At 43.3% G+C, this 25,078-nt stretch overlaps 1 long non-coding RNA gene across 3 annotated transcripts in view; it reads right to left on the bottom strand.

The window, feature by feature from the left end:
- The window catches only part of LOC131405685 (uncharacterized), a 105,419-nt gene that overhangs the window by 32,132 nt on the left and 48,209 nt on the right, over nt 1-25,078 (bottom strand). Inside the window, exon 3 of one of the 3 annotated variants that reach the window (XR_009220013.1) lies at nt 4,621-5,010. The exons of the other annotated variants lie outside the window; for them this stretch is intronic. This is a non-coding gene — a long non-coding RNA (uncharacterized LOC131405685). Of the gene's footprint in view, nt 1-4,620; nt 5,011-25,078 lie in introns of those variants that run through there. 3 annotated transcript variants of the gene reach the window in all.

The raw sequence follows: 25,078 nt of genomic DNA, 5'->3' as shown, positions 1-25,078 counted from the left end.
AAACAAGACCTTGAATTGTAGTGACCCCAGCAAAGCATTTGCCACCAAATAAGGCTCTCCCCAGGCCTTCTGTCTTTCTTTGACGCCTCTCTCAAACTGCAATGGAAGGGATGTTTGTGATTATCTCTAAATAACCTGCTCTTTTTACAAATGGGGATTTTTCAAATTGCAAAACATGGAGGCCTATTCATTTACCTCAAGGTAAGAGTTTCCATTGTAGGGAATCCTTGGTAGGGTTGAGGAAACAAAGTAAATGTTTCGAGAGCTACATGCCAGGTCTCATGGAGAACTGAAACATCGTTCAGAATAAAACAGCAGTTTCTCCAGCAGCCTGCCATTCTTGAGGCACCTCCTGCATTCTATTCCTTTCTTTACTTGCTCCCTCTTGTTAATCTACTAACTGATGGCTTTCTATGCTTTCTTTCATCGCCTCTGTTTACCCAACAGCTCTATTTCCTCATAGTTTCTGCTTATTACACTCTTTCCACATCTCTAGTTTTCTGCGTTGACAGTGAACTGCTTTGTTTGTCAGTCACTCTTTTCTCTCTTTTCCTTCTGGATCTTTCTCTCCCTTCGTCTGAAGTTCAAACTTCCCCAAGAGACAGGCTTTGCCGGTTCAGACAGTAACAATCCAGTATCGCTCCAGGCCACCTCACAGGGGGCAGAAGAGCCTAAAGCAGGCTGTCTTCGGGTCAGGTCTTAGTTCTGGGCTCAACCAGCTGTGGCCAAGGTGGTGGGGGAGATGAGCACTAAGCCTAGAGAATTCCCTGGGTTCCTTTTTCCTAAAAGGAGGCAGTGGGCCTGGAAGCTACTTTGAGTCTTAACGACCTTTTGAGTACAAATCCCCCAATGAGTTAACGGTAGAAATTCAAAATTTCCTCTTCTGAGTATGGATTTGTTCCAAACAGGTTTTTATCTTCAACATTGGTTCAATGTAGCAGCGACTATCTGTGGTGCTAAACCTCAAAGCAGCACGTGCTGGCTGCTTGCACATTAGAAACCCAAGGTGGAGAGAGAAAATACAAGCAAGGCAGCCTCTGCTAAACTGAAAAGGCCTGAATTATTTCAGTGAATTCTGCCTAACCCTGGCCATTAGTTCCTGCTCTTCATTCTTACTCATTTTCAGCACCACTACTCAGTAGGCATTTTCCTAGGCTGGTAAGTTTATAAAGTTGGTTAAGATAGAAACCCTACCCTCAAGGAGCTGACTCTCCAGAAGGGCAAGAAGGAGCGGCATCTTTCTCTCATCTCTTTGGTCTGGTTCCACTCTCTCTCCTCCCTTCCCCTTTCCTTTGTGCATCTTTTGGAAACAGCCTTGTGGATATTAAGTTCATTCTTTCTCCATGTTTCTTTGCTATACTTGTCAAGGATTCAGAGAAACCCTTACCGACTCTATGAACAGGTAAAAAGTGAATGTGGCTGGAAGAAATGGGACTGGGGGAGGGAGTGTGTTTCTAAATTTATATGCTTTCATATTGTTCAAATTTTTATAATCTTTTATTTAGAAATTACTTTTTATAGTAGAAAAAATACATCAAATAAGTTTAAAAAAAGTTTTTATATATAAAGAAGGAAAAGAAATGAGAAGGGATGGGCCACTGTGAACAAACGGAGTTGGTAAAATTTTCCATGACTCTACTGGCAAGATTATTTTATTTTCATTAAAAAAAAAAGTCATCTCAAAGGAAGCATTGTGGTATGAAGAAAGAACATACTATAATCTGCAAGTGACTGGGAAAAAAATCTCTTTTGTCCTTTAGATTTGGTTGATTCATGTAGATTGCTTTGTTTTTCTTGAAATTCAAATGATCTTATTCCTACTTCACTATGGAAAAGCAACTGACATGATAAAATAGCAAGCATTTGGGAAGCTGAGGTTTGAGAGGGAGACAATGGAAAATTTGGTGGTGAGGGACCAATAGGGCATGGTTTCTTTGACATGTGAGCTTCCTGTAATGTGGAATGCGTACGTGTGAAATCGCCAGTCACTACACTTGCAATAACCTAATAACATGACCGTTCCTCCACCCGTCTGTCTTCTTTCCCCACACTGAGTTCCAGTTTCACATCACCAGGTTACTTACTGTGAAGCTTTACAAAGAAAGAAGGAAGCAAATCTACCAAGGAGGCAGCAACATGTTTCAAACACCACATTCTTAACCAGATGAAAGTTTCTTTTATCATATTTATTAGTAATGCCACATCGTTCAAAGTGGATGGTCCAACCTTGTATTTAATTGTCTCCCTGTGCACTGGACCTTCCAAAGGTATTAATACTGATTTAAAATCTCACTGGGGCAGAGTTAGCAGACAAAACCATCCTAGCCAGGGTCAGCTTCATTCTGCCCCAAGATTGCACCTGCTCCTTCATCTGAACTAAAAAGGAAATAAAAAATGTAACATGTAAGTGGCCAGGTTCTTTTGTCTGATGCTAGGAAAGCAGTGAGAGCTCCAGTTTCTACACTGTTGTTCATGCTAAAGGGTCTCCAAGTGTGTAACACTTAGCAGAATTAGTTCCCTGCTCCCTAAAGCAAATAGCTCTGCAGGGGAGAGGCGGCAGCTGGCAGGCGAGGCCCAGTAATCCCCAGCAGCACACCAGGGGCTAACAGAGGAGATTACTTTGTTTGAGGAGACTGATAGGATCTAGAGAGAAACTAAAGCTTAATACCTTGTCTGTCATTCCTCTTAAAAATTAGGAAACAGTAAAAGTAGGCAAATTGCTGCTTGAGGAGTGGCTAAGGAGGAGAGGGAATTTGGGGCCTACCGCTTTGTACTAAGACAGCCCTTGGATCCCAAGCTGGGCTTGGTACCAAGGCAGATAGAGGCAGACAGGTCTGTGGAAATGGCTAATTTAGTAATAATGCTATACTCTTAGACAGATTCAAAATTGGTATTTTAAATGGCTATTCAATCAGCAGAGCCCGCCAGCTGACAAAACATAGGTGGTATTGGGCTCCCTAAGAGACGGCAAACCATGAGCATGTAAATATTTTAATTAAAGTTGAATATGGAACTCACTGTGCTTAATACTGAACTTGGGACTGCTATCATCACTGCTTTAATCTTAGCTCTGACACTGTTCCACATAAGCAGCTAGTGAGAATGTGATGGTTTGCTTTTAAAAAAAAGCATTTTTGAAAAAACCCGAGGCTAAGAGGAACAATTCTAAAAGCAGTCACAAAAGTTATGAATGTTGATTCTACCGTTTACAATTTTAGAATAATATTGTTCGTCTGTCCTTTGATTTTATGAGGCAATTTTGAAAAACATCAATCAAAGACCTGCTCTGAATCTCCAGGTGTGAAAACAGGGTATGACAGGAAATCCAGATGGTCAGACTATTGGCAGAGTTTTTATGTTTGTGATCGGGAGAGAGAAGGAGCCCTGTGTTTGAAGTACGACAGATGGGAAATGCCCACTTCATCACAGAAAGTATTATCCTCACTCCCACCCTACAATCTGGAAACAAGCAGTGATGTTGCTCTATTTAAAGACAGCATTTCTTTTCTAGATGAGGGGCAACTCAACAGAACTGTTTAATTACCCTGACACACCTCTTCGGGTTAAGATGTAGACATCACTATGTCCACTATCTCCACTAGTTAAGAAGAGGAGTCACTGCCAGTCATTAAAACATAGCAATCTTATTAGAAATTTTAAAAATTATACATGCATTCTACAGTTCTGCAAGGCCAACAGAAAACAAATATTTTTAATGATGAGTGATGAGGCAGCAAAATGTGTGTGCAAACTGATACACACGTGCATGAGTGCATGCACACCTGAGCACATTAACATTTTTAAGTAGTAGGAAAAAAGTATACTTTGAAATAATGAAGCACCTTTCTTCGGAAAATACTGAATGCTTAAGCGGTCTGATTGGCAGCTTAACCATCTCCCCCCATCCCCTTGCCTCCGGCAGGTAGAGGCACTATGGTTCCTTCTGGATGGAAGCAAAAGGATGACTGACTTAAGATCACACAGCCCATTAGAGAGAGAGAGAGAGGAACATGGTATCGTCATCTACTTAGGCATCCAGTCCAGCAGATCATCCAATCTTAGGAGTTCCTTTTGTCCATCTTGGAGTTCTGACCCATGTTTGTCCCGATTTAGATCACTGACAAAATAAAGAAAAAACTACCCCACTCGTGAAGCAGCTGAATTAAAAGAAAACATAAATTGACCTTTAAAAATATTTTGAATTAAAATTCTTTGGAAATGGAGACTATAAATATAAGACTGGCTAATGCTCAAAACTGTTTGTAATTTTCCTTTATTTAACTTAAAGGAATAATTTATTTATCTCAAAGTGAAACCACAATTACTTGTAAAGATGATGTTTTCTGGCTTTTGATTTGGGAGTCTTTGCCAGAAAACGACTGAGGTATACACCAGGTTAACACACTCGTCCACAAACCAAGTGAACATAGTCAGGAGCAAACTTTCTGTAACTGGTTTCAACTGGACTGCTCTTCTTTCTAAGGAAAAATCTGTATCACCTTCAATTCAGTAGAGTTGTGTTTTTTTAATTCAAATCAAAAGCATGACAAAGAATTAACAGATTTAGATTAGATTTTTATTATCAGATTTTTTAAATCTTACAAATTACAAAAAAAGGATATACAACACACAAGAAAAATAAAGGACATAATTTTTAAATGGCCAACAATTATTTGAAAGGATATTTAACTTTATTAAGAATCTAGGGTGTCAAAATTACAACTATGAGATACCATTTTTCACTTGTCAAGTTGGAAATAAATTATTATTTTTTTTTTTGTGAGGAGATCAGCCCTGTGCTAACATCTGCCAATCCTCCTTTTTTTTTTTGCAGAGGAAGACTGGCCCTAGGCTAATATCCCTGCCCATCTTCCTCCACTTTATATGGGATGCCGCCACAGCATGGCTTGCCAAGCAGTGCGTGGGTGCGCGCCCTGGATCCCAACCGGCAAACCCTGGGCCACGCAGCGGAGCACACGCACTTAACCGCTTGAGCCACCGGGCTCACCCCTGGAAAAAAATTTTTAAATAATAACATTTAGTATTGGGGAATGTATATAAAAATAAGTACAATTGTATACACTGCCAGTATAAATTGATTCAATCTTTCTGCAAGAATTTATGTGTGCGCATGTGTTTTTAAGACTTAAAAGAGTGTGTATTCTTTGCTTTAGCAACTAGATATCTAGAAATTTATCTAAGAAATCATCATACATGTGCTCAAAATATAGCTACAAGGATATTCATTAGAGAGCTACATACATTGTCAAAAACTTGGAGACAACCTAGATGTACAACAATAGAGAATTGTTTAAATTCTTTATAAAATGTTCATATGACAGCACACCACACAGAAGCAGAAGAATATTTGATGTTCACAATACATTAAGTGAGAAAGATTTCAGCGCTACTTACTGCGCTATTTCACCAAAAACAATAGAAAAGAAATCATGCTATCAGGGGTTATGTTTGGGAATTGGGATTATTCGTGATTTTTATTTTATTCTCATTGTTTACTTGTCTTCTATAATGTTCTTATTACTACTTTCATTAAACAGCTGGTATTGAGATATAATTTGCATATCATACAACTATGTTATTACTTTTATAATTAGGACAAAATCAATAAAATTATTCTTACCAATTGAGGTAAAGCTTCTGGGGACAAACATTTCATTAATATTTCATCTCAATTATTTTAACATCAAGTTCATAGCCAACATCTGTACAGCACTTTGCAGTTTACAACGCACCTGTACCTTTGCACGAGGGTCTTCTAGCCAAGTGGACCTCACTACAGACGAACAACTGGTGACCTATACCTGTTACAGCGCAAGTAATTAAATCTTGTTGGGCTCTCTGCTCCCTCCTAATGGAAACTACCCTGTGACTAAGACAGCAGACACAGCCTTATTTTATGTCATGTCCCTCTTTCTGATACACTGTGGGCCTTCATAGAAATCCCACCACGACTCATACCAATGAGAGATGGAATACAACATCCATCTTTAGCCATTACTGTTCTCTTTACATTGAGGATTCACAACCACGCAGGAGGTGCAAAACTCTGGCAGCCATCGACACAACTGAATACGTGACTTCTATGTTCATTTCATTTTCCATTAACACACATAACTACCTTATTAAATGTGAATAAATTCTGCATTCAGACACACCTAAAATGTTGGCCAATTCCTCACTGGAAGGATCTCAGTGATGCTGGGAACCTTGAAGTGGGGGGTTGGGGCGGTTTGCACGCTTTTGGTTGCCAGGGGACACTTACTGTCTGCAGGTTAAGCTCTCAGAAAGAGCCGAAGTGTGGAAAAACAAGGGTTAGTACAAGGGTTAAATGAAAGTGAAATTACGCTGACCCAGAAATGCAAATCAACGTGCCTCAGCCCTCTGAAGAACTCGCGGAGCCGGAGCACTCCGTTCTTCCTTCAGATTACCTCGTGTCCCCAGAGAGGCTCCGGCGATTTAGAGAAAAGAGATGAAATGTGGAGGGAAGCAACAGACAGCAGCAGCAGAATCTAATTTTATTTGAGAAGCATCTCCACAATTTATAGTGGACTTCTCACAGGGAAAAAAAAAAGCAGTTTTGAAGTTTATTTCCCTTTCTTTACATTGCTTTTACTACCTTTACCAGTCCAAATTCGAAGCTCAAAATTAGAGGTGATTTTAAAACTATATCTTAACTTCCAATCATAAAAGTAAGAGCACGCAAGCTTAGAGATTTATCATTCTCATCTGCATTTTGTTCTACAAAGTTGCAAAGTGTGCAGGAAGCTCTTGGCTGCTGATAGAAGGCTCCCTATATATAAATTTCAGGTAAATAATGTCATGGTTCTCATCACTAATGGAATTAGGAGGGAGAGAGGAAGGGAGGATGCAGGAGGGAGAAAAGAGGTGGGGGAAGAGAAGAGAGACGACAAGTTAAAGAAAAAGAAGAAACGAGTGCAGATTTAAAAGAAAAAGAACAGAAACAAAGGTTAGCCAGGGTCTCATAATTAGGGGGGAAAAACATCAAACAAGGTAAGCCAAGGAGAGATGGCAGAGGGCTTCAAATGCGGATGGAGGGCCAAACAGCCTGGGCTTGAACGAAGGCTCCATACTTCATTTCTGGTGACTTGAAGTGAATTACTTAACCTCCTGAAGGCTTGTGTTGAGAGACATTACTTGTGAGAATCTACGCAAAGTGCCCAGAATGGTGCTGGGCCAGAGCGAGTGTTCCATGACCACAAGCTCAATCGACAACCCCTTCCTGTACATCCCAGGCCCAGAAGGAGGCATGAGCCAGACTCTCAACCTCTACCTTCCTCTGTCTCCACACCTGAGGTCATTTGATAATAATGACCATCTGGGGGCTGGTGACACACTGAAGACAGGGAGCGCTGAACTTTTGAGTTCAAATCTCTGTTCTGTCACTTGCCAGCTGTTAGTGCATTATTCATGCAACAAACACTAAACAACTGTTCACTACCTTCAGGTTCTGGGCCAGGGTCTGGTGAATGAAAACTGACATGGTTCGTGCCCTCCTGCAGCTTACAGGCTCATGGGAGAGCCAGAGAGTAATCAAATAATTAAGCAAGTAAATATAAAATTAAATCTATGAAAGAGAGCACACAATGCCACAGAAGTACATAAAGTCCCTTGAGGAGAACACTGTTGAGCTGAGCTCTGTCAGCTCAGAAGGCATCAACGTAGACTGTGAAAGGGAAGGGAGGAACGTTCTAGGCTGAGGGAATAGTCGGTCTAGAGGAAGACCAGAAAATGAAAAGACACTGGAGCAGTCATCGGGGCCAGACCAGGCAGGGCGTGGTAGGCAGGGTTAAGGACTTTGGTCCTTACTCTGAGAGTGAATAAAAAAATCAATGGAGGATTTTTAATCAGGAAAATGACATGATCATGTGTGACTTTGGAGAAGACCACTCAAGCTGTGGTGTGGGGAACAGATTTAAGGAGGGCAAGGCGGACAATTGAGGAAGCCCCTGAGCTGTCCACGGAGAGCACAGGGTGGCTGGGGCTGGAATGGAAGCTGTGCAGGGCGTCTACAGATGGGTGGACATGACATCAGCAGGACTTGGAAGTTGGACATAGAGGAGGATTTCTCGCTGGAGGAACTGGATGCTAAAATTTTCATTCACCAAGATAGGGAGCTCTGGGAGAAGGCCGTTTGGGGGAGGCTTGCTCATAGGTTTAGTTTGAGGCATGTTTACTTATGTGGCCTTGGGGAAGCCATTTAGCCTCTCTAAGCCTTGAAATCCTGTGAGGATTAAATGAGATCATATGCATGAATGTCTGGCTACTGAGAGTAGATGCTCCGTACATGTTAGCTAGTGTGTGTATTGGGATCTTAGACAAACACTGAAGCAACTTTGCCTCGGCCTTCCAGAGAGGGTCAAGGTCTTTCACTTTACAGTTCAGATTTCATCTTTCTTGATGCAGTATGTGATCCCCAAATACAAGATCCTAAAGTAGAATGCCTCACCTGAGCACAAAGTAAATCAGGATCCTTGGATCCACTGGAGAGGAATTCACATTTGTTAAGAGGAGATTCCTTGATCTGCCCTTTTTACATAAATTATTATAAGTCAAGTTCTGAGACTTGTACACATGGTACTCTCTCTCTTGGTCCTCTTGCATAGAGAAACCTGCATTTGATAGTCCAATTTATGAACTTTTAAGATAAATATATAATATATACTTAAGAAATATTTCTTAAGCAGCTCCTTTATATAATGAACTATGGAAGACAAAGACATGAGACACATTCCTTGTTCTTAAGGAGTCTGAGGTCTGGTGGGAGTCACCCACGCCTACTGAAATGCCATGAGGAAGTGTGCAATAACAGAGAGCGGGGACCAGAACTCTCAAGTCTGGAAACACCAGATCATAAGTGTCAATTGGAAACTGAAACATAAGGGTTGCTTTCAAATGCTATGCCAGCCCCATGGTTTTGGTAGTGAAGGGTCCTACTTAAGTTTGGGGGCTGGAAAACCAGCTGGATGGGTACTGTCTCAAACCCATTACAGAACAAAAGATAAAGGAACTATCATGTCTGGATGTAATATACATAGACAGCCAAAAATCATTATTAAATTGAATTTTTTTGGGGGGAGGAGAGATCTGAAGTGCTAAGTCTAAAGAAAAAGAGTATTTGCGAAAGAGAAAGATTTTCTATTAAATCTAATTAGAGAACTATTTGTACAGCCAGGGAAGTCATGGATATTATGTCACATGGTTGACACCACAGTTTTGTCTCATAAAAGTAACTTGAAAAAACTCCACAAAATTCTGCTGGGCACTAGGTCTGCTAACCACCTTCCAGTGTCAGCTCTCTAAGGAACAGCAAACTCAAGGAGCCAGCTTAACTCACATGTTCCTGCACTTTGTAAAATTTCTTCTGAAATTTAGATTAAAACCAGTTCTTCAGTAATGATCTTTATTTTCATCTATATAGCAATTTACACATGCCATTTGTTTTCTGTCTGCCATGAGATTGGGAAACTAGGCATTATTGAACATAAAGCAAATTAATTCTAGGAATTTCCAAAATCAAAGACTATTCCTGGAACATCTTTACATCAGGGAAACTTGAGAGTAAGTCCTAGAGGGTCCACTTTCCAGATGGTCTTATCTTCCAATAACTGAAATGATTAACGCCTGAATATTCACTGAATTGCTTGAAATAAGAGTTTAGGCTTTAGCTAATAGGTTTTGTCAGTTAGTCTCCTGAGTTAATCCAAAACAAGTTATTGGTTTAAACTTTCCCTTCTAGCAGTCTGGTTGCCATTAAGCAGAAAAAGTAATTCTATTAATGGAAAAATCCATGTCCAACACATTCTCTAAGACCCGACTCAAACGTCAGCTCCATTACCGCCTCCCAGGTCTTTGTACACAGCTCTTTCAGAGTCTTTGTGACATTGAATGGAAATTGTTTCCAGTACCCATCTGTTCTTCTACACTGTGAGCTCCTCAAGGGCAATGACAGGAGCATAGGCATTTTTGTGACTTAATGCCTGACACATAGTAGGCATCCAATCTGAATTAAAAATGAACAAAAGTCAAACAGGGAGAAAACACGAAAATACAATAGAGAGACAAGTGGCCCAGAGAAGTAACAAAATTGCACCCCTTACAAGGTCATACATAAAGAGAAGGGCAATGAAAACCACTGGAGTTACGGTGACACGTCCAAGAGGCTGCTGAAGAAGCTGGCTGTCAACCAAGGACCTGGGCGTGAGAGCCTGTCATTTCTCCCCGTAGCCTGTTGCCTCCTTTGAAGGTGATCTTGCCTTGCTACTTCCCCTTGGGCCTGGCTCACTGGTCAAGGGGCTGGAACAACTCCAGAAGCTGGGTGTGTTGTCTGAGGCGAGTCCCAGGCTCCCGCCCAAGTAATACGTGTGTGGCTGTGGATGAGGTCCTTGCTGTTGTCTTTTGTTTGTTGAGTTTTAATGGTGAATGGAAGGGAAGAGGTCTTAAAGGCAAAGGTGCCTACAAATGAACAATGCAGTCTCTGAACAAGCCAGGTGCTTGAAGAATAAATCCAGTTGCACAACTCCCTCAAGATACACCATAAATTTGTATCACCCCCATTATGCAAGCCTTTATCAAAGCAGGATGGGAGGGGGGTAGAAATTCTATACCCAAACAGGAGTTAAGATGAAATGCTTACATCTTTTGACTTTGATGCTTTTTAACGGAAATTTGGATCTTTGTAAACACTCCTGGGGGTTGTTTTTATAAACATGATTTTTAAAGCAATCTTTTAGATTAGACATGGATAAATAGCACCAGAAAAGTTATACAATGTTTTAATGTCCAAATTTAGTCTTCATCTTAGCAAGCTTAAACACTTAATTCTATGAACAGACACTCTTGAAGAAATTTTCTTCATTTTTTTAATCAGGAATCATCAAATTTTAGAGCTGGAAGGGACATCGTCAGTCATCTGGTCCAATACACACACCTGGACTCTCCCTGCTATGCAGAAGTAGAAAGAATCAAGTTTTTCACTGTCAAGAACAAACTTTTGTGCTGACATGAATCTAATCAACAGGATTTGATTACTGATTACTGAAAGGATTTGATTACTGATTACTGAAAGGTAGTATTTCCCAAACGTATTTCATATAAAACTAGAGACTTCTGAGATAATTTTTTAGAAAGATTCTGGGATCAAATAAGTTTTACAAGTACAGGGCTAAACAAAGTTTAACAAGCTCTTTTTGTTTTTGCTTTAAACTGTCAGACTTCTCAGAACTTGTAAGATACCAATATGTACATCACGATTATCCAAGAAGGAGGTAAAGTATACAATGTAAAGGAGCCTGAAACTCCTTTTCCCCCAGGACCTATCCATTGTGTCATAAGATGCTAGTGTTCAGTAGAACACAGTTTAGAAAAACCAGCTACAAAGTTTTCAGCTATAATGAACATCTGTAATTTATAGTAGCTATTGGCTTTTATTCACAGAGATAGAATATAAATTTGTCCTTGAGCTTCCTAGTAGCCAATGCAAAAAGCACTCATGATATATCAGTGATCATATAAAAATTCCATGGCATTCATCAGATGAAAACAAACCGGTTGTTCCAGAAGCACCAGCTATTCCTGGTACTTAGAACTGAAAGACATGGCCCTCAAGGGTCTTCATATAGAGGATCAGGATGACATCCTCATTAACACCCCCTTCAGTGCATAAAATAGAGTTTCATAGGCAATCTTATAACATGCTTTTCTGGAGACAGATAGCATATTGCCACAGTGCAGTTTAGCAGAAACGCTTTACAAGGGGTCACATCATGTTTCTCATAGGCATAGCTCCTAATTATCTAACTTAACCCAGGACTCTAGTCCCACTCTGCCCCTAACTAACTATGCCTGTCTCCAAGGGTGAATCATTTGCCTGCTCTGTGGTTGAACCAGATGAACCCTGAAGTCCAGCTTCAGAATGCTAAAAGTCCATAGGATTTATAACTTTGTTTTTCAGAAAAATATCAAGCTTCCAGTCTCCTTTGCAAGTGTGAATTGATCCTCGTAGGTATCTGTACCTTTAGCTTACTTACACTCATAAGGGATACGTTTAACACATCACGACAGCCTTAAGCCATGGCAATGTGTCAGAAATTTGGAAGAACAAAAAGAAAAAGGGAGAAACTAAGAAAAGAAGTGGGAGAGTGCCAAAAATAATTTTATCTACTTGAAGATTTTTCTTTAAATCATCCTCAGTTTCTTTAGGAGACTTTAATAATAATGATGGCAATAATAATCATAATAATTTGCTCTAAATCAGCCTATAGTTTCTTAGGAAATAATATAGTGGAAGTGGTAATAGGAACAGAAGCCGCAGCAGCTAACGTTATCTGGTGCTTCCTACATACCGGGCCCATGGTGAGTGTTAGACGTAATCACTCTTCTAATGCTCACAGTAACACAAAGAGGTAGATACAATTCCCATCCTATTTCACAAATGAGGGAACCGTGACTCTGAGGGGTGGATTAACTTGCCTAAAGCCTGTGAGGAGGAGCAGCAGATCCAGAACTCGAGCTGGCTCTCAAGTCCGCGGCTCACCCAGAACACACTGCAGCCTCCAGTAGACTACTGACCGGCTGCGAGGCAGCCTCTCTCCAGCCATATACTAGATATTAGAGAGAGCACCCTCCTCTCGAAGTAAGACTTTGTCAAAGAGGAGATGTGGGGCTTTCTAAGAAAAGCGGCTCCATAAACACAGAGAACAATGAAGATTTTAATAATCAATGATTATTACCCAAATATTAATACAACAGAAAACAATTCTGCAGTTGCCTGAAAAATTGTAGGCGGTTTCCACTGTAATAATACAGCTGTCAGGAGTCATCTCCTTTGGTAAAACTTGAACAAACACACTGTCCTAAAAGTCCCCGGAGTTCAGATCGCAAAGGGGTGGAGGGCAAACTGTCCTGGGGACAAAGGGAGGCCCTCTCAGATGTGCAGCTTCTGCACAGGCCCACAGTCCCCAGGCTGTCTTCCTCCCAGTCAACATGAAATACTACAGTCTGCTCCAACACCTCTTCTTCCTTACAGCCCTTTTCCCCTCCCCACCAGCACATATTTTCCTGTTTGGAGACGTAGGAGAGGAGGGTATTTGAAATCGTCTGGCACCACCCTAACATATAATCCATGTTGTAATCACACATCAAGGAATCCCATCTCATACTTCTAATTACTTTTCATCAGAGGATCTCAAAGCACTTTTCAAACAGTAATTAATCATCTCTTCTTATGTATTTTCCTCCTAAGAGCTGAAAGGAGAAACACAACAATTATATGTCTTACTCACTAAATACTACGAACATTTCTCTTGAAACCCTTAAGCCAAACACACACATACATATGCACACACAGAAAGAGAATTTTTTTAAGTGGTGACAAGGCAGTGGAATTCTTCATGTCCTATCCTGTGCTCACAGCAGGGGTGGAGCCCATGTCATCTGTACACCATAAGTGTTAACAATGACATAAAATTTTCCAGTATATCAGCAATAAAATGAGAATCCCTTTCCATTTCTGAAGTTGCCTGCCTCATTTTATTAATCTATCTTCTCTGAGCCACACATGCCCTGACTAGTACAGATGGTTTTAGCAAAGCCACCCTTTTCTCATCTCCTAGTCCATTTTGTAGTCCTGAAGTGCAGAACTTCCTCCAACAAGAACTGTGCATTTCAGAATGGGTGAATCGGTTCTTAAAATTTGGCTACTTTCGAAATTTTAATGAGACTTGCTTGGTCCTCTCAAGTGAACTGCAAACCCACAGTAATTTTCTTAATGAACACGGACCATCTAAGAGGACAAGTTTTAAGTTAACTTTTGCTTGGTTTGTGCTGCCCCTCTTTGGTTTCTCTTCTACTTCGAGCTTTGAGTCAAAACAGCAAGACCTTGGAGAAATCGGAGAGCTGCTGTTGTCTCAACATTCTCCGTGGCTTCCTTCTAGAAGCCCCATTCCCAAACCCGACATCCAGCCCTAGTGGCTCAGCCTGGCCTGAGGGGCAGCTCTGGGCCATTTCAGGGTGGTCTCTAGAAAAGGAGCTGTGTTCCCTGCAGGGCAGACTACGAGAGCCAGGAGAGCCCCTTGAGGCCCACAACTTTGCATCCCCCTTAGAAGTCTCAAAAAGCCACTGCGTAGCTTGTTGTCCTACGTGGTGAGCAGAATATTCTGGAAAGCAGATTTGGACTCCCTCAGCTGTGATCTGTAAGATTTAAAGGTATAAAGATATACAGGTACCTGTATATCACAATTACCACTCTAGGAAAATCATGATTTAATGTTATTCCTACCCTGCTTTTGGCATCACATAAGAATCCTGCCCTCAACTTTTCAGGGAAGGGAAGTGGGGCTTTGCGATCTGCCCAGCCCTGACTTTTGGTCTTCTCGGTGTCCCTCCACCCATCCGGAGACGCATTCTGTCTCATTGTTTTTCTTTCATTCCTCCATCCTACTAACACCCTACTCACCTAGTGTGTGCCAGGCTTTGTGCCAGAGCCAAAGGAATGAACAAAATAAACACGGGCCCTGCCCTCTTGAAGCTACAGTGTGGAGAGTGGACAGATGCTAAACAACCAGGCAAATAGCTACTTTATTCCAGAGTTGTGATACGTGCTTTCTGGAAAAGTATGGGATGCCGTGAAGGAGCACAACAGGCAGATCTACTGGAGGACGCTTTTGCAAGAGCATTTGTCAGACCATCCATCCAGAATGGTGGACTCCATGGGTGTGTGCCACAGCCAGAGTGTGCTTCTCATAGCTGCCCTCCAGCTCTGGTGAGGATTCCTTAAAAGAAAAGCAGCTGCCATTCAGGGTTTGGCTCAGAGAGAAATCTGGATTGGCATCCTGGTTTGTTTTGAATTGTAAAGAGCGTGAAGAGACTTCAAGAGGCAGCGTCCTGTCACACAACTCCAGGGCACCATTCACATTACATTCTACGAATGGAGCCTCCAGAGTTGCACACACAGCTAGTTAATGACAAAGTCCGAATTTTCTAAGTAAGATTTCCAATTTGGTGGAAGAATATTCGAGCAACTGTGGATCTTCCGGAGCACTTGTCACTATTTCTCTCCCATTTCCCCTTTAAAACAACACTGGCAGACAGAGATTTCATCTCTTCTCAATAACTCTCTTCAGGAAGCATAAATTCCCCCTAATTAATTTCAGACTTTGCAGCTCTGCCATGTGATGGTGGGCACCAGCCTGACAGGGAGCCCTAGGTCTGGGTGCTGGGCCTGGCATGGCTCACAGGAGTTCACCACTGGTTCCTAGAGACCTTCACGGTGACATGTGCCCTAAAGCAGACCCATCGCACTGCCCGTGAGGAAGTGGTACATGGGCTTAGCTCCCAAAATATGTGCAACATGAGGTTTGAGAGGGCAGGCTCTGGAATCACACAGACTTGAGTATGCATCTCAGCCTTACCACTGGCTAGCTGTGTAACTTTGGGCATCATATTCAACCTCTTTGAGCCTCAGTTTCCTCATCCATAAACCTCACGTTGTGTGTGTGTGTGCATGTATGTAGATTAAATGACAAAATTCATATAAAAGATTAGTAAAGTGCCCAATACAAAGTAAACACTCTATATTTGTTAGCATAGATATATGCTATATATACGTATATTAGCAAAAAAAACTATGTACATATATAAAATAGCAAGTACCTATATGTCAGGCACGTGCTCAGAGTCATATGGTTATTAAGTGACAGAGTTATTTGCCAATTTGAACCTATTTGGTCGGACTCTGGTGGCTTAACCATTCCACTGTAAATAGCACAACAAAAAGTGGGGAGGTGGGGGAGGAAAAAGAGAAGGAGGAGAATAAAAAGAAGGAGAGGAAATAAAGATAAAATAAGTAATATTTAATGCAATATTTTAAAAAATCAAAATTATGCAAAAATTCCATGATGAACAAAATTTCAAAATTTTAAATGAAGACAAGATTAGCATTACCGATTGTGTCTTTTGCCCTTAGGCTCCATTGTGACTTGGCATGACACTGAAAGCCACCATCATTTGTGGGGAAGTGTGCTGGTTTGCTTGTTCTTCCTGAGATTTGAGAATTGAAGGGCCCCGAGTGAGTGTCTGGGGCTGGCTTATAGTGGCTGGTGAGAGCCGATTCCACGAAACTCTTTCCAACTCCACATTAAGGACATCACCTTGGTAGCTTGATATCAAATATGGTGACAGTTTTTACCAGGGAAATTGACAAAGCCCCTTTTTTTTGTCCCTGGAGATGCTGGTTTACCTACTGCAAGGCTTGTCAACTCTCTGTTTGGGAACAAACGTCATTGGCGAGGGTACAGTTTTAGAGTTGGCTGTCCTGCAGGGTACAAGTGACATTTGGGGCCAGATAAGTCTTTGTTGTGGGGGGCTGTCATGTGCATTGTGGGATGTTTAGCAGCATCATTGACCTCTACCCATTAGATGCCAGTAGCACCCCTCCATCCCCTCAGTGATGACAACCAAAACATTGCCACATGTCCCTGGTGGTGGTAGTAGGAACGCGTTGCTCTTTTGAGAACCAACAGTGACCAAAGGGGACAGCCCCAGGCTGAAGAAGCCCAGATGCTCTGGAGCAGTTACTTCCAGCCCTTTCCCAGCAGGAAGAGGCAGTAGTTGGAAAGAGCCCCCCAGCCAGGAGTTTCCTGGCTCTCCGTGGAGGTTTGTCATGCCTCCCTGGGGCCTGAGGATTGGCCTCCTCAGACAAACAAACATTTGGTTAATGTGGGGGGTAATCCAAATCATGATTAGAAACAGATTACCCAGCTCGAGACTTATGTTTGGCCGGGAACAAAACCACACACACAAATCCCTACTCACTTTCCAGGAAGAGGCCTCTCTTCAACTGGGACTGGGGACAACGGCCTCTTCTTGAACTTTTAATCTTTTCACGTATTTCTCCATCCCTGTGCCTCTCCTTGAGCCACCGGCCAGGAGGCAGCTTCCAGCCAAGCCCGGAGTCTTTGAACACTCCACTGCCAGTGTGGCCAGGGTGTGTGTGCAAAGGGTAGTCACCTGCAATCAGAGGAGCCTGAAAAGTAGATTTCTGATTTTCTAATCAGCAGGACTTGGAATAAAATATGAAGCAAAATCATGTTTGGGACAGAATTAAAACTTTATAAAGAATAATTTACCACTCAAAAAAAAGTTGGCCAGCAATTTTTACCCACACCCTGCTGTGAGTCTCTCTCTCTCTCTCTCTCTCTCTCTCTCTCACACACACACACACACACACACACACACACACACACACACACACATCTTGGCAGCAGCTGTAGCCAGATAGTATCTTCATCCTGAACGCCTTCTTGATTCCCAACACACAGCTGTTGAGTTGGCCCTCACTCACCCTCTCCAGCTGTTGTTGCAGAATTAGAAGCTAGACAACTGAGGGAGAAGAGGCTATGCTAAGTAAAGGAGGAGAGGGTTAATGTACACTTTTCTTGGAATCTCAAGGATCCAAGGACTGTGTTGGGTAGATCAGGACTCGCCATCCAGGCACCAGAAAACACCCGTCCACCTGCCCTCACCCATGCAACTGGAAACCCAAGCCCTTCTTTAGGTGATGGAGGAAGCTAAATAATGTGTCATTTCAAGTACTACCCCTGTGATGACAACTCCCAAATCTTTATCTTCAGCCCTGACTACATTCTTGAACTCCAAATCTGAATTTCCAGTGTCATGAACTTCCAGTGGCTGAATTTCTATGTCCACATGCACATCCCCCCAGCCCCTCAAAGGCAATGTGATCTATGTGAAGATCCCCATTCCCAGCCTAGCAGACCCTCATCCGGGGTTCCCCCTCTCAGTGACATCTTCCCCCCACCCGCTGCCCCCAGTATGTGCAGGCTTAAAACCTTTGGTCACCTTCAAAGCCCTCTTCTTCTCCATTCCCACATCCATTCTCTCTCTCAGATCTGCCCCTTACATTCATTTCTACAGAAACGATTCTCTCATCTAAATTACTGCACTACTCTGGCTGCTAGTCACTCTGCCTCATTTCTATCCTTAGCCTAGACACTGTTTTCTAGATAGCTCAAACTTCATCCCCTGCTTATAAAACAGTAATGGCTCTCCTTGACCTATGACACTCCTGAACAAGTTTTTCAAGGACTGCCACGGTTTAGCCACCACTCCACTTTTCCCTCCTCATCTGACCTTGGAGCCCTCCCTATCTTCCAGCCATCACACACCGCTTGTCCCTAGAGCCTGGTGAATACACCCTGCTGCTGCTCCCTCAGTAAGGACTCTCTTTCATCCTTTCTCTGACCATCAACATTGAGTCCGGGATCAAATGCTGCCTCCTCACCTGAAAAACCTGCTACCTCTACATTCCCATGATTCTCTGAGATATTATATATATATACTTAAAGAGTAGTTTACATTTCATACATCTTATACACCCTGTGCCTTAGCCAGCCCCCTCCCCTCATCCTATATATTAGCATACTGAGATACAATATCTGCATTTACTTGTTAGTTGCTCAGGAAATAGTTCAGAAATTAAAACCAATTCCCAGAAAGAACAGGCTAACTCAGCAGATGAAACCAGGGTAAGATTCACTTCAGGGGCAGCACTGAAGGGGGCAAATGTACTGCAAGAGTAATATATAAGAAGAAGAGTGTTGGGATCAGGGAGGGCAAGGGCCGACCATCCCCTTACTTTGGCAGTGAGGAAATGGAGGAGGTCCACCCCACCCCAATCTCCAGTTCTGTCGGGATCCACCACTTTCATCTGTGGAAAGAACCCTGACTCAGCAACATCCCAATGCCTGTGCTGCACCGGAGAACAAACTCAACACTGCCCTGGGGTTAAGAGTTAAGAAACCAACCTCACAGTGAGCTCACTGCGCCAAGCACACACCACAGAGCCTTTCCCCAGAGATTTCCTTAAATGTGGTAACTCGATACTAAATCTTCCCTTAGCACTGATCACATATTTAAACTGCGGTTCTCTAACTCGAAATATTCTTTAAAAATAAAAGCCTCAGGGGACAGTTGATGGGAGTAATTACAGGGAAAGCACATATCCCAAGCCAAAAGTTTCTTCGAAAACTTAAAAAAATATATCAGCCATGTTGAAGTAACTTTAGAAAAGCTGAAAAAGTGGGGAAGACAACAAATCGTTATTTTTAAAACTCATATTCAAATCTTATTCGTCGAGCCTATTCACGGAAGCCTCTGGATTGAATTGTCACACGATACACAGGTGGGTGGAGTTATCTTCATCTTAGAAATGAGAAGACTGAGGTTCGGGAGCATGCATAGGAGTTTACTTTGTCTCTGAACTGGCTGGTAAGCTTTTTGAGGAGAGCCCACGTATAGTTAATCTTGTAGTGTCTTCCATGGTGTCAAAGAATAGTATGTGCTCAGTAGATATTTGATGAGCTTCAAATTAAAATTTCCCGCCCTTTTGTGGAAGACATATCTTTAGTAATTTTTCTCCTCCCTATAAACCAGAAGTCATCCCCTCTCGCCTCTGAAGACCCACATGGCAACCAGACAACGAGCACCCCAGACTTCCACCTCCAAGGAGAGTAATTGATGAGTGCCGGGTTGCCCACCCTGCCGCTGCCAGACCCCGCCTCCCATGGCGCTCCCAACCGATGAGGGAGTGCGGCAAGGACACCCAAGCGCGGGGTTCCTGGGAGACCCGGCACTCCTCTGCCCCTCCCCTTTGGCTGGTGATCTCCTCGATGGCCTCGCTGAACTTCTCCCAAACTGCACCAGAATGTATAGGGAAATGCGGAGCAATGAGACTGAAGAGGAGGCAGGGCCCATCGCAGAGGGCCTGGTGCACCATCTCAGGAATTTGGGAGGATTATTTTTCTAGAGTGTAAGATCTTTGAAAGCAAGTGGCCCTCTTTGCTCACGCCTGGCACAAAGTAAATGCTCGCTAAATATTTGTTGAATCAATGTAGTAGAAATTAACGAGCAAATAACTCAATTTTGTTTTATTATGCCTAACATCAAGACTGTAGCAAATTAGCCAAAAGTATCAACCAGGTAGAATCTTCTGTGCCCTGCTGGCTGATAAGACTGATGATAACAATGAAGATGCTCATTCTCAGGCATTGGTCTAATCCTTAGACATAAGCAGAGAGACACCATAGCAGTGGGCACTGTGGTGGGTAGGAGGGGGCCCTGGATCAGACTGCCTGGTTCAAATACTGGCGTTACCACCTCCTACCTGGGTGGCCTTGAGCAAGTTACCAAATGGCACCTCGTCCCAGTGTCCTCGTGTAAAACAGAGCTGATCACACTGCCCGCATTGGATGCTGGTCGGGGACTGCCAGAAGGCACTGTGTAAAGCACCCTTAGCAGGCCGCTGGGGGCAGAGCATGTTTTCAATATTGGTACCAATTGTTAGTATTCAAACGAGGTTCTCTCTGCCGAGATAAGAGAACAGTAGCAGGGAGATTTCCCAAACCAGGGTGAGTTATCACAAACCATCTGTCATCAGAACTGCGTGGGATCGCTTCTGATGCAAGAGGCCAAATTTGGGGACCAGCTGGGTGGGCTACAAACCCTGGGGCCCAGCCAAGAGATCATGCCCAGACACGCACTTTACACACTCGGACTCTGACTCACACACTAGTGTTTAAATATAGATCTGAACATCAGACCAGACAGTGCGCCACTAATGTGTACGTATATGCAATACTCTCACAGGGCAGGCAGTGACTGGGGAAAGGACATGCTGCTTCTAGATTTTCTGTCCTGGAGGGCGGAGGCTGTGCCTTTTGGCTTCATTTCAGAACAGCCAAAGGCAACAATATGAGCAGATGCAGCTTAGTTAATGCCTTCCGGGTTTGTTTTCCCATGTTGGACAATGCAGTTAGAGCCCAAGCTTAGAAGAAAATGCCTATGGAATCAAAAAGGATGAAAGGAGGAAAAATACCTGGCTCCCTCCCCAAGCGCTGTGTCCCAGCTGGCTCCGGCTGCCTTGGAATGGGGCAGGCTGGTTGGGATGTAATTGTCCGGGCGGAGATATGAGGTATGCGGGCCTACGTGCGCTGCAGCACGCACTACCAGACCGGGAGGGACTCTGTTTAGTGAGTGTCCATGTGATAACAACCTGGATCCTTAAGATGCCAGCTGCCTGCCAAGCTGGACGTGTTCGTGCAGTGGCATCCAGAGGTCCAGGAGACAGAATAAAGGGCCTGTTATCGACTCAGTCCTGTGTTAGCATGTCATCCTCACCAAAATAAGTATTGGACCAGGCTGGCAGAGAGGCTATATCCAGGCATCCCAGAGTCTAGAACAGAGACTGTCAAATTCCAAGGGGCTCTCTGATGGCAATTTCAATGTCAATGGTTGAACCTGGGCCATCTCATTAGGATTTGGCACTTGGGCTCATACCTTCTTAAGAATATTCTTTTTCATGCCTCCCATTGCCACGAGGCCCCACGAACGCTGGCTCTCTTGGTGCCTTCTTCTTTAGTGCACAGCATCCCTCAAGGCCTGAAACCTTCCCTCTCCCCATTTCATTAAGACATAATAATATTAATTGTGGTCAACACATATTTACTACTTACACCAGCCGCTTACCGCTCTAAATGCTTTACATATATTTTAACTCATTTACTCATTGCAGCAACCCAATGAGATGTGTACAATTATTTTACGATTTAACAAATGAGTAAACTGAAGCATCAAGAGGTTAAATAATTTACCCAAAGTCACGTAGAGCCAGGAAGCAAGTCCAGGTAGTTTGGCTCCAGAGTTCATGTTCTTATCTATTTTGCTATAACTTCCTCTCTATCCATGACCCATTTCTTACTGATAAAAATTTTAAAAAGGCATCATATTCCTAAGTCTGTTTTTCCAGAATAAACTGTACTCCAGTGCGGAGCTAGGATTTTATAACTTCCTATTTTGTGTACAGTAAAAAATTGGGAAACGTTTACAAATTAGGAGAGGCTAGGAAGGGAAGCTGAACTGGCCAAGAACTTGATATCAGCATTAATACTGAAAAGTCTGGTGTTTTTAGCCAAGTGAGTCCTTGGGTAATGTATCTCTCTTGGTACAAACTATGCCTCAGAGTTTCTGGTTTAAGAGAGACATACCTTAGCCCAGTTGGGGGAACTGGGTGCATAGTTAGGAAAAAGCTACTGACTCACGGTTTGTTTATAGCACTACCTCCCCACGGGGAAAAAAAGCAGCCTTGCAAATCTAAGCTCTGTGTCCAAATTGGTGAGCCGTTCCCGGGGATTTATCCCAGAAGGACCTATGGAAATGAAGGAAGGGATCGAACATTACTGGGCACTTACTCAGCTAGGATGCAACGCTCACAGAAAGCCTGGGAGTTAGTTGTAATTTTCCCCATCTTGTAGATGAGAAGACTGAGGCCCAGAGATCCTATATACTTGCCCAGGGTAAGTCTTGGTAAATCAGGACTCAAACCTCATCCAATTCCAAAAGAGGGAAAGACTCAGTCCAAGACTAACTTTTCCAGGAGCCTTCCCTGATTCCTTGGACCCACATCAGTCCCTTTTTCTTGAAACACCTATGTTACATGTAATCTTTGCCCAATCTAGTGCTTACTAACATTGTTTCATGCTGGGCCAGTCTTATTAGCCAATCAGATTAATGTTAGGGGGCAGTGACTGTGGGTTGAATTTTATTTCAGGCTGTCCCTGGGTATTTCAGGGCAGGAAAACTGGGGGAGGAAAAGACCTAGAACCACAGCCTGGTCTCCCTGGTCAGGGTAGGCCAGTCGCTTCTTCCCCAGAAGGGGCCAGCTTGGCTTTCCAAGTTTCTAAAGTGTTAGCTGGGAATGGCTTTCATGTTACTCTTGCCCTCCTTTGTCAGTCTCTTTAAAACTCCTTGCAGCTGAGTCCAGACATTGCAAACCATCCCTCAAAGTAAGTAACTCTTGCTGCATTGCTGCTGTGTCATTGGCTTTGGCACAGGAGGAAAGGTAGCTGAGTTTTCAGTCCTGCTCCTGCTCTGCTACAGCCCGCCATGCTGCAGGCCCCTCCTCCTGGTGTGGCACCAACCAACATGAGACCCAAGATCTAATCTCGACCCTTCCTGGACCCCAAACACTTCAAACTAGAAATAATGGCACACGGCAGGCACACTCAGACATGCTTGTGTCACCACCAATCAAAGCCAAGACATATTTCAGGAGAATTTACAAGGCAAAAGGCACCCTCTAATTTAACAAAAAAACCAAGAGGGCTGGGTGTTTCCTTTCTTTCCCAAAGCAAAGACACAAAAGCATTTCTCATATTAAAAGAATCTGAACCCACCCAACCTGCTTCTCTCCTCTCAGTCAACACGTACATCAACAACAGGGACCAGGACATACTGAGTCATGTATGAAAGGCAACACAAGGAGGGTATCATCTCTGTCCCATCACCTTTCCAGGATACGGGACAGCGAGGGGGTTGTCAGCTGTCTGCTTCAAAAGCGAGTAGGGCGGCAGGCTGCTCCATGTCCCCTAGGAACCTCACACCATGATTTACTACAAACACAGAGCAGGGGCCAGCAGAGACAGCTCTAGGATAAGATGGTGAAGACTTCAGTTCTAGGCCCTTCCTGATGCCTCTCAGCTACTTGGATCTCCCTGCTTTAAGACAGATAATGAGGCCATCTTATGCTCAGCCATTTTCTGATTCCACCTTTTTTCATTAAAACTTCTCTGTCCAGTGTGCTGTTCCCTCTCTGCTTTCTAAAGGGACAACCCCTCTGGTCAGTGACTCCACAGGAATATGTCAGTGTATTCTCCTGTATTACCAGGCAATGATTGCCAGCCTCTCTCTTCGCCTCCTAGGTTATATGAGCATCTAAAATGCAGGTAACTTTCTTAAGTGAGACTCACAATTCTAGCCTCATTCCAGACTAGTGAGGTGTGAGCTGTGGTTCCCCTCATATCCTCATTTCTCAGCTGCTTCCTCCTCATGCTCTACGGTCTGTTGGGCGGGACGTTCGCTAGGGCAGGAGTTCTAGGTGATAACCACCACTTCTCCTGCTACCCCCTGCCCCTCCTGTAATTGCAGTCCCCTCCAATTTCATCTCGACTCTGGCTACTCTTGGGGCAGTGCTTCTCCAGAGATGTGTGTGCTCTTTGGTCGAAACGGAAAAGGAACTGGAGACGGTTCCCTTGCCCTCCTCCTCCCTGGCACTGTCCCCATCTCTCCACAGGTCACCCACCATCTCTGTGGGAAGGAAGGTGCCAGAACTGCCCTTCAGAGACCACAGAACTAGCTCAGAGCTTCTTGAATGATCTGTGATAAAGGGCCAGTTTATTTTTTTTTAATTTCCAATCTGTTATGAACTGAAACTTTTGTAAAATAAAAATGAATTACTAAAAAAGAATTTAAAATAAAAGCCATAACAAATATAAGCCCAACTTTTTTGTTATTAGATTTAATAGTCATAAAATTATTCTAGCATATCGTTACAAAAGTTTCTCAACACTTGCTCTCAGCTCCAGAGCTTGTCCCCAGACCAGCACAGTTTCAGTAGCTCTGCTCTAACTCGAGGCCTTTGCTATTGACTTGACCACTTGGAGCCTGGACCTCTTGTCTCTTACAGATGGGAGAAAAGGCCACACTTCAGTGGGTCAGTGATGTCCCACATCTGTATATTGCAGGGACTCCTTCCTGATTCTTCCTTAGATTCTAGAAATTTCCACATTAGAATAATGCTGACTTCCTGAGGAGGAGATTGTCTATACCTCTGACTGCTGACCTAGAGTCACCTAATCTAAAGCACCTCAGAGAGCAATGAAGGAAATGTAGGAGTGAGGAACAGGCAAACACTGGTGGGTCACTGTCTCAGGCCATCCAGTTGGAACCAATGAGTATTTTGAAAAGCATCTTGAAAACGTGTCAAAGGTCTGAGAATTGTTATCATTGGGCCTGGTGAGTCACGGCCCAGGCTGGCAGTAATGCAAGTGCCAGCTGCCCAATCGGCTGCTGTCTATTCAGAAACCTGCTCCTGGGACCATAAGGGGGGCATTCCCTAAATGGCTACGGGTAGGAAAAGAGGGCAAGCTGGTCTACAGTACTCAGGAGGGTCTGGGAAGTAACTGGG

Source organism: Diceros bicornis, chromosome 5 (assembly GCF_020826845.1).
Source record: "Diceros bicornis minor isolate mBicDic1 chromosome 5, mDicBic1.mat.cur, whole genome shotgun sequence".
NCBI lineage: Eukaryota > Metazoa > Chordata > Mammalia > Perissodactyla > Rhinocerotidae > Diceros > Diceros bicornis.
The sequence above is the reverse complement of the archived record's forward strand: the minus strand, read 5'-3'. Positions and strand labels throughout refer to the sequence as shown.